The sequence below is a fragment of the Episyrphus balteatus genome, chromosome 3 (genome assembly GCF_945859705.1).
Source record: "Episyrphus balteatus chromosome 3, idEpiBalt1.1, whole genome shotgun sequence".
NCBI classification, from domain to species: Eukaryota; Metazoa; Arthropoda; class Insecta; order Diptera; family Syrphidae; genus Episyrphus; species Episyrphus balteatus.
The window spans coordinates 79,491,234-79,502,254 of NC_079136.1; positions in this window are offsets into that span (position 1 = coordinate 79,491,234).

Here is an 11,021-nt window from a genome sequence, read left to right on the forward strand (position 1 = left end):
AAAATATCCAATAAACACATACAAAAAAAGAGCACGTATACGCCACAGTGCACATGGGCAACGTTCAAATAATGTCTATTAAAACTTTGGCCTAGGCGCCAATACACCCAAATCGATATTAAATATCATTTGCACTCAATAACTGGACAATAACTTCATCTTCTGTGCCAGTGTTGATAAATAAACAGAAAAACAAATAAAAATCCTTTCAAATAAGATTCAAAAATTATAAATTTCTTAAGCTTCTTGAATTTTGTTTATTTTCTACAATATAAAAAAAAATAAAATGCACGACTGGGTCGCACGTACTTGCTCTTGTAGTTCACAGTATCTTTATCTTAAATATCTATTGGAAATTTAAGATTTTGTAGAAAAAAAATCAAAAAAAAAAAAGCAAAAGTTTAAAAATTAATTAAAAATTTTTTTTTTTTAAATGTTTTTAAAAATATTTTTTTTTAACATTTTATACTTAATGATCTCTGTAAAGGAGATGGCACATTTTTCTATGGAGCTTGGGCCCAGTGTGTTCACTAACGAAATTGGTATCAAATGAAAGGTGACGGTAAGCACATTACGTAGGTAAAATATTTTCAAATTCGTTAGTGCATGGGGTTTTGGAGATATTTGAGTTTGAAGTTTCGGATTTCACAATCAAGATTTCAGCTAATTTTTCGAACAATTAATCGTAGAATGCGTAATAATGGGTGTACAGAAATAATATTGGTATAAAATAAAAGGTATTTCTCTTGTCTATAAATCTGTATCAAAAGTTTTTTTCTTTGTTAAAAAAAAATAATACATATTAGGTATTTACTTCTCAAAAGGTGATTTTTTTAAGCGAGGCATTTGGCACATTGAAATATCAAAATATTCAGTGGTGACATGCACTTTTTTTTTGTAATTTTTCGATAGCTTAATGTGTTACCTTTAATTCTATATATAAAATAGTTCTATAAAACATACAAAAACCTTATAATAATCAAAATACACAAAAACGCGCTGAAATATGCCTATTAAATAATAAGAATAGAAACTATAGTTCAGTCAATGGGGAAAAATCTGGAAAAAGCTATGACTTGAGCTAAGTTTGAATGCAGTAATGAAGAGGGGTTTATCCCAAGTACAAATCTCAGATTGCGTATTGTTTGGTCTTGTGGGGCGACCGCCATTTTGAAAAACGCATTTGTCTCAATATCTCGAGAACGACTGGTCGGACAGAAAACTAGAGAGGGCTTTTTAGATTGGAAATTAGTTAATCTTTCTTTTTCTAGTACATCATTTTTCTCTAGGAGTCCGTCGCGACGGACGGCATGACGAAAACCACTTTTTTGATCTTCTCCATCATCGTAATGTTGGTTTTGATTAAAACCTCGATTTTTTTTTTCTACACGAAACCAATACCTACTTGCCCTATAGAGCAAGTAAAAAACAAAAAATAAACAAATACAAATTAAACATAAAACATTTACAAATAAACATAATTAGTAGAGTAACTAAAGCTCAAAAAATATCAATATTAGGGAACCCGGCCGAACAGCTCTGATTTTGGTGATCTTTTTTTTTCAAACGTCGCGTCGGTAATTAAAAATACTAAAAATCTATAGACTTTAAGATTAAAATTTGAAGCTGTTGCCGTTTTAATTTTTTAAATTTAATTGAAGATTTTTGTGAACAAAAAAAAAATGTTTCCAAAAATTTTGCTTAAATTTAATAAATGTACTAATGACAAAAGATTGTCTAGGTAATTGAAGGAAAACAACTACATATATGGGAGTGAAGGACAATCTTCCATCGTTTAGGCGATAAATACAATTTTCAAAAAAAAAAAAAACACAACGGCAACACCTACAATATTTAAATATATCTACATTTTTAAAAAGCTAGAAGCTTATAAATATTTGAAAGATTAAATGTAATGGCGTTTTCGATTGGCAGTCCGGAAGCGTCCGGAATCATTCTGAAAAAATTTTATTCACACAAAACTGTCAGTTTTGTACGAATAAAACGCTTTCAGAATGATTCCGGACGCTTCCGGACTGCCAATCGAAAACGCCATAAGTAAAATGAGTGAAAGGTTTTTGAGAAAATTGTGATTAAACTCAGATTTTTGAAAAAAAAAAAAATTATTGAAAAAATTTTAACATCTCCTTTTTAAAACTTTTTCGTAACATAAAAATCATTTATTTTTTAAATTTCTTAGGCTACATTTATTAGGATTTGAAATTATAAAAGAAATATCCATATGTATTACAATTTTTGAAAAAGAAAGAAAGAACTTTTTTTGATAAAAGTTTTGAAAAAAATTAACTAATTTCTTTTTTTAAGTTCAACATTTAAATATAAAGTTTTTTTTTTCTTCATTCAATAGCTCTTATCGTCGAAAGTTAAATAGCAAAAGTTTATAGTTCTTATTTGCCAAAGTCTTTGAGAAAATCAATTATTTCAGTTTTTAGCGAAAAATCCAATGAAATTGGGTTAATTTTAAATTTTTTTTTTTTTTTCAAAACTATCATATAATAAATTCATATTTTATTACGAAAAAGTTTGAAAAAAAGTCATATAAATTTTTTTAATAACATTTTTTTTCCAAAATTCTGAGTTTAACGACCATTTTTTCAAAAACTATTCATTAAATTTTGTGGATTTAAATTGTATAGATGGGCATGAACTTCTGGCTTTTTAAAAATGTGTTTTTTTAATATTGTAAGTGTTGCCGTTGTGTTCAAATTTTTTTTTTGTGTTTTGTGTTTGTTAGAGAATTCCATTTATCGCTTAAACGATGGAAGATTGTCTGTTACTTCCATATATATTTTTTCCCTAAATTACCTAGAGATTCTTTTGTTATCATTTATTTTATAAAATTTAAGCAAAAAAAATGGTTTTGTTAAAAAAAATTAATTTAAATTGTAAAAACAATACGGCAACATCGGCAATAGACTTTAAAGTATTTTTAAATACCGAAGTTTGAAAAAAAGATCATCAAATTAGAGCTGTTCGGCCGGGTTCCCTAATAATTTGCTTTAGTAACTCCACTTAAATGAAATTCTTTATAGTTTTTGTTACTTAGTAATCAAAAAGTTTTTTCAGGGATTTTTTGGCTAACAAATACACAATTCAGTAGGGCGACTGTGGCGGATTATTTTACCGATGTCATTTCTATGTAAGTTTTCTGAGAAATAAATTTTTAAAATCTCATAAAATCATAAAACTGATATTTTTAAAATTTAAATACGTCAATTGAATAATATTATTCAATTTAAAGGTTCAATTGATTTCAACTTTTTATATCAATTGAAGTGAACAGTTATTTTTTTTTGCAACATTTATTTCTTGGGCAATATTAGACAATCAACCAACAAATTTAAGTTTAATGAATTCAATTTTAATTTACAATTTTTTTTTTTGAAATGTAAACAACTAGGTATACAAATAAGTGTATTTTACATTTGCTTCCAAATAAATTGCAAAATCGTATAGAACTAAACTCTTATGTTTCTTGTTTTACAAATCTATTGGTTGAATGGCCACATCAACTTTCCGAAAATTCATAAAAGTACGTATATGTAGTGTATAGCTTATACAGAAGTTGGTACTGTTACTAAAACCAAACACATCAGAGACAAAGAACATACAAATGAATTGAAAAAAAAAAAAAAAAAAAACAGAAAAAAATCATTCACTCCAACACACACGAACAAATATTAAACTATAAAATGCACATAGAAAGCATAGAACACATCGTGTATTGAGAATTTACGATTTCTGCTTAGATAAGCGTGAAACTTGCTAAAGTTACCAGCTTCATATCCGTTACCTCATTTTTCCCGCTGTAACTCCTCCTTTTACCATCTACCTACAATTCCAAAAACCATAGAGTTGAGAAAACAGTGGCCAGATTTTATTACTAAACCTATAGCGCTGCATCAGAGTAAAGAGTAAAGCAGGAATCGTAAAATCCTTTTGGTAGTATAATTCAGCAAAAGGCTGTAGTTGAAGGATAACATTACGATGAAAATTGTCGGTCCAAGAGTTATGGAGGAGAGATGGAAAGAAATTTTGTCCAAAAGTGAAAACCAACATTCGCATACGGAAAAAAGTTAAAGATAGAAAAAAAAAAAAATACACACGAAGAAGAAAATAGTGTTTTGAGAACAGAAATATCGCCATGAACGAAATAATATTTTTTTTTTTGTAGAATTCAAGAAACTTGAAAATATTTATTATATAGATTGCAGATGAAAGTTGTGTTTTGTTTTTATTAAAGATATATATGTGTGTGTTTAGTTTAAGCTAGTTTATTGAAAGTAAGATATTTTCCTGTCCACATATTTTAAGTTTGTATTTATAGGTTATCGAAGGACGATTGGAATCATAAATTGGTATTGGTTTGCTTCGTGCAGTATTTGTGCAATTGAATCGATCGAAATTTATTTAATAGAAATAGATATTTTAAAAACCACTGTTACAAGCATACAAGTTTCAAGTTACAGTCATACATCATATGATGAATCCACCATCAGCAAAGAATAACTGATTAACTTTTTAAATCGTCACCTTACTTTCATTCTCACGTAGATCTCCGGAACTAGTTATCGAGTCGTCTGTGGTTGATTTACTCGAAACTGGTCGGCAAAACAAAATAAAAGTCGGGATCAAGAACTTTGTTATGTGATTTAAATTGACTCTAGCGTTCATAATTCATACAAATTCATCCTAATACGTCTGAAATTCTTTTTTAAGTTTTATCCAATATATGTATATATATATTTTTTTTCTAAAAATATTATCCCTAAAAAAAAATAAAATACATTTTACAAACGATAAAAAATGGCTTCTTGATATTTCATATGCAATTAGTCGACGTCAGAAGCAACAAATTACCACGTTGTTGGCCTGGTACTAGACTTTCAAAAATTAATGTGATTTTCAAAAATTTCGACTTCGGATTCGGAATCATCACACATTAGCACACGAGTGTAATCAGACGATCTTCATGGATTGTCACATCATCTTATTTGCATTGTATAATTTTTAGTTTTTGAAAGGATTTTGACGACAAATTATTGAGAGCAAATGTTATTTAAAATCGATTTGGGTGAATTGTCAGCTGGCACCTACACCAAAGTTGTAATTCACATTATTTGAACGTTGTCCACGTACACTGTGACGTATACGTGGTTTTTTTGTATTTATTTATTGTATTTTTTTTAAACTGCATGTGAAGGAGTGGGTGAAGAAAAGACGTTTAATTAAGGTTGAAATTTTAAGTTCATGTACCTAACCCTCTACTGCATACGAAGCCAAATATGGTTTTGTCTGTTTGTATGCACTTTTCTCTTCTCTGTTACAAAAAAATGGTAAAGATTAAATACAATCCTCTTCTTTGTGTTTCTGAGAACCCATAGAGATAGTTTTTTCGTGTGTCCGACACAAAATAAAGGTGTATTTTATGATCACAGGTGAGTCGATCAGTCGTGTGCATTGAAATCGAAAGTATAGAATATATTCATACTTTAAGTGTTAATTACTGTGTTTGTTTGGAAAGTAAAGTGGAATTAAAAATTTATTTTTGACCGATTGTCTAATTGCTATGAACCAATTTTTATTGAAAAAAAAATTATTGGTCTGGTCTTGGGAGGGCAAAAAGTACGAAAGCCATATTTGGCTTCGTATGCATTAAGGGGTTATCAATCTACACAATTTGTTAATTTTTTTGTTTGAAAATTTTGTTTCTTTACATTGTTATTTTGCTTGGAAGCTATGTTTTACTTCAGAAATGGAGCCCCTTCACTTTTAGAGACATTTTTCTCATGTTAATACCATTTCCAGCGGCGTAACCACAAACATTTTAGGGGGAGAGGGGCTCACCTATAATATTTTTCAGTCATTTTGTTGGAGCAAGACTTACTTCGACAGTGGAAAGAATGTGAACCAGAAAAATTATATATAACGGACAAAAACAAATTGCTTTTCTCGGTTCCATGTCTTAAAATGAGCCAAATTTAAATTAATTCTTAACCTTTTGTAATGCAATGTATTTATTTTACTTTATTTTGTTTTTAAATGATAAATATTTATCTTTTGATATTTTTAATTGTATTCTTTACATAATCTGAATAAGTAATATTAGTAAAATTTCTTACCTACCCCTTAATGCATACGAGGCCAAATTTGGCTTAGAAACAAATTTTTTAAACAAATTAATTTAAACAAATTTTTTTTAATGAAAACCGTTTTAAAACAACCCAAAGAATCCATGTAAAGCATTTTTTAATTTTTTCGTCCGCTAATATTAATTCATGAAGTAGAGGGCTAATCTGGCGACATGAAACATTATTTTAAACTTTTTATATAATGCTTAGTGAAAAAAAATTATACGACCGCTTTAAAAAAAAACAACGTGTATTAATGTGAGGTGCGTTTAAAAAAAAAACAAAACAAAGGTCTGAAAAAGATTTTAACTTAATGATTGCCAGATGGCTTAGTATTGATAGCCACTAACGACCACAAATTACAAATTATGCTCAATGATCTTTGTTTTGAGTGAAAGAAAGTAGTTTTACCAACTTTACGTTTAAAAAAATCGTGTCAAATTTAAATCAATTGAGCAATCATAAAATAGAGTAATCATAAGAAAAACAGAAGGCAGAGTTTTGAAGTCAAAAATGGGGATTGAGCTATCAACACAAAATTCTTACCTACAACAGATGACCAATAGAACAAAACAGCAAATAAAGTGAACTCCATTACAAGCAATTCAATATTTATACATTAACAACTAGAAAGAAGTTACAAAAATCGAAAACGACGTAAGACGAAGGGGGATGATAATAGCCTGTTTTAACTAGAACCCAAATGATATAAATTTGCAAATTAACTCATTTCAAATGTCATATCTTAATTTGACATTCGAAATGAGATAATTTGTGAAATTATATCATTTGGGGTCTAGTTAAACAGTCTATTTTGCCCTTTTAACGTGAAAAAATACTTTTAACTTAGACTCATTGAAATAAATAGAATTGTAAACTTTGAAAATAATGGAACTTGAATGATAATAATAATACAATGCTTGAGAGCATATGATGAGTTGTCTTCTAGTAAAAAAAAAATAGTTCTAGGAACTATATTTTTTTAAGTTCGTAGGTGATTTTTACGGGTAGTAGTAGAAATTCGGAATGACCACCTTAAAATCTATAAACAGGACTTACTAACTAAAAAAAAAAAAACACCTGGCAATTACCTATCAATTTTATGGGCTTTAATTTTTTTGGATATATGTATTTATAACCTTTATAATAAAATGCATTGTTTCCAATGCCATTTATCAGTCTGTGGTTCGAATTCATAACTGATGGGCTACTAATTAAGTGTAATGTTCTTATACATTTCTCTTTTTTATAGTTATATTGTGTTAAAAAAAAAAAAAAACAAACGAAGAAAAAGGTGAAATCATAAATGAATTTCGATTTTCTGATAAATGAAAAAAATGTTTCCATCCCTTTTTGAAAAATTAAATTCTCAATTGCCTTCTCAAATTTCTTAACTAATAAAAGGGGGTTAAAACAATTTCATATAATGTGAATACCTTCTTATTTATGCTTAAGCTGAAAAGCTTAATGACCCTCAGGTAAAAAATAAACATACTACATGATATAAACGAATATATACGTGACAAAACCACAACTCTTTGCCTTTGTCATACACATTCTTATCACAAAATAAAGGATAAAATACCACACATTAAATTAATTGAAAATTCAAACTTTTGGCAGTAATAAGGGCTTTTTAATTTTTTTTTTTTTTTTTAGCGATCTGTCCTTTCACCTGGCTATACCACATTGTTTTACCGAATCATATATTATTTAGATTATTATTTATATTGATACAAAATTAAAAAAAAAGGTACGGTGATAATTAATTTTCTGAAAGTATAAACCATATAAGAGGATTTCTTCATGATTACATAGGATGTTCATCAATATTTCCTCTCCTCCCCTAAGATTATTAAAAAAGGGCCAGTTCTAGAGTACGAGAATCTTTTAAACATGAGTTAACTCACTTAACTTGATTAAGTATATACCTAAGTTAAAGTAAGATAGTTGTAAAAAATGCATTTACTTCAAAATATTTGTTACATTTAAAAAAAAATGTTTAAAAAAAAAAACATTGTAATTATTGCAACTAAAAACAATTTTCATTAAAAAAAATTTATTGCAACTCAAAAATACTTGCATTTAAGAAAATAATAAAATTAAAAATATTTTGGATAAAAAAAAAGTAATTACAACTGAAAAATATTTGCTTTGAAAATATGTAAAATTTTTACTGCAAATAAAAATATATTACATTAAAAAAAATATTATTGTAAATAAAAAATATTCTGCATTAAAAAAAAATCAATGCAAAATGTGTGCATAAAATTTTAATTTACGTCAAAATTCTTACCATTTTGAATATTTGACCTTATATTAGGTTCTATATTACCTAAAGTTAACATAATTATCTTATGTATGGTAAAATAGTCAAAATTGTAAGAAATTCGAAGAATTTTAAAAAATATATTTAATGCACATATTTTGCACTCAATTTATTTTTAAATGCAGAAATTTTTACTTGCTCTATAGGGCAAGTATTGGTTTCGTGTAGAAAAAAAAAATCGAGGTTTTAATCAAAACCAACATTACGATGATGGAGAAGATCAAAAAAGTGGTTTTCGTCATGCCGTCCGTCGGTCTGTGCGTCTGTGCGTCTGTGCGTCTGTGCGTCTGTGCGTCCATCTGTACATCGAGCCAGGGCCTAAACGGGTGGATGGATTTGCTTGAAACTTGGTACAGATGATTTTTACGTAATTCCCTAGGTCCGTTTTTTTTATTTTTTTAATATCTCCAATTTAACGCATATCTCCCATATAACGTTTTCGAGGTATTTCAAATTTCTCGAAAACGGCTCTAACGATTTCGTTTAAATTTGGTGTGCGCAGTACTCTTATTGATTCCAACAAAACTGCGTTTTTAGTTTTTCTCAAAAAATGCCAAGAGCGGAAATATGGCGTTGCCGTTTTTCAAAAATTGACATGTTTTTTAAGTCCATATATTTCATCAAAGCATAAGTCAATTTTTTCAAAATTTACAGACATCATAGGTATTGAAGTGTAAAATGTAAAAAAAAATTAAAAAAAAAAGTTTTTCAAAAAATTTTTAAAAATTTGAATTTTTTTAACTTTCGATTTTTTTTTTGTTTTTATTTTTTTTTCTTCACAAAATCTTAAATTTCCAATAGATATTTAAGATAAAGATGCTTTGAACTACAAGAGCAAGTACGTGCGACCCAGTCGTGCATTTTATTTTATTTGCACCTAATATCTAATATTTTTGACGTGATAACTTCTTATAAATCGATGAACCATGGCAGTCACAACAAAAAAGTGACTCAAAAATTTCAATTAAAAATTAAAAATAAACTATTAGAGATACAAAAATCTTCTATAGCTTATATGAAAAATAATAACCTAAGGCTTAATCCAAACGAAGGATTTTTAAAAGTTCCGTCATTTAATAGGGTAAACACTGGTAAAACGGAAAGATGAAATTTGGGCTAAAATCTAAACGCGAAGTTGTAGAGAGTTGATTTTTTTGCTATAGATAGATGATACTAATTTAAGAATAACTGCATTTAAGAAAAAATTCTTAAAAATTTTTAAACGTTTTGTTTGAACGTGGTACACGTGTTGGGGCTATGACAAAATGATGATTTTTGTTAGGGAAAATTTTTTTTGACAATTCTAAAGGTGCCAGGTGAAAGATGAGGAAAAAAAAGTAGCCGTCTGATACGGATTTTTTTCCAACACTCTGCGTTTCGAAAACACCTTGATTTTTAGGGGTATTTTTGGGTAGTATTTGATTTTTAGCTTTTTTTGGAGCGTTCAAAAAATCTCAAACTTATAGGACATGTTGGCCTTATGCATACATGTGTAAAAAATTGGAATCGTTGAGTGAGTTTTGACTGAATAACGGAAGAAACAAGTTTTTAAAAAACACGTTTTTTGACCGTTTTTAACCGATTTTCATCGTTTTTTATTTTTATCTTTTTTTTTCTTTAATAGATACAGGAATAAAATATGTGGAGTAATGATAGACCATGACCACGACTAAATGTGTGCGAAGTTTCAATAATTTTCGTAAACACAATTTTGAGATAACGGTAAAATAAAATTTTAGAATTCAACAATTTATAACTTTTGACCAAGAGCAGATAGAAATTTTATTAAACTTTTATGAGCATCCTGATACAATTACCTTTCATTTGGTATATAACACATAACGGTAGACTAACTACAAGCTACACAATGTTAAATCAAGAAACTTGCGAAAAACCTCAAAACCCCAGTGGAGATCTGTAGTTGCCCCCGAACGGCCACCAGTCAGTGTGGGATGTACCGTAATCTCAGTCTGGAACACTTTAAAAAATTCAATTTAAAAAATTCTAACTTCTCTTGTAGGCATCTTTAAAATGAGATTGATACGTCATATGAAAGGTGAAAATAATAAGATTTCACATGATATAAAATTTTTATAGGTTGTCGAACAAAAAAATTGATTCCATAGCGTGAGAACATAAAAATAAATGATTTTTTTTGCTTTTTTTTAATGAAATTTGATCGAGTTCAAAAAATTCTAGCTCTTTTTGTGGATGTCTCATCGATATATATATTTTGAGCTAAGGCAATAAGCTTTAAGATGGTATAAACATTTTTAATAGGTTGTTAGGGAAAAAATGGAATTAATGACGTGAGAAGATAAAAATTCATGTTTTTTTTTTTGCTTTTTTTGATGAAAATGATTGTTTTCAATAAATTATTTTTATACTTGTAAAAGTTTAAAAATGTTTTTATTCTTAAGAAGAAACACTTGTCTTTTAAATTGCATAATTTTTTTTGTAAGCTTTTAAAATAAAAAAAATAATATAGGTAATGAGAAAATAAAAAAGGTATTTTTTTTAGCTTTTTCTTGTAAATTATG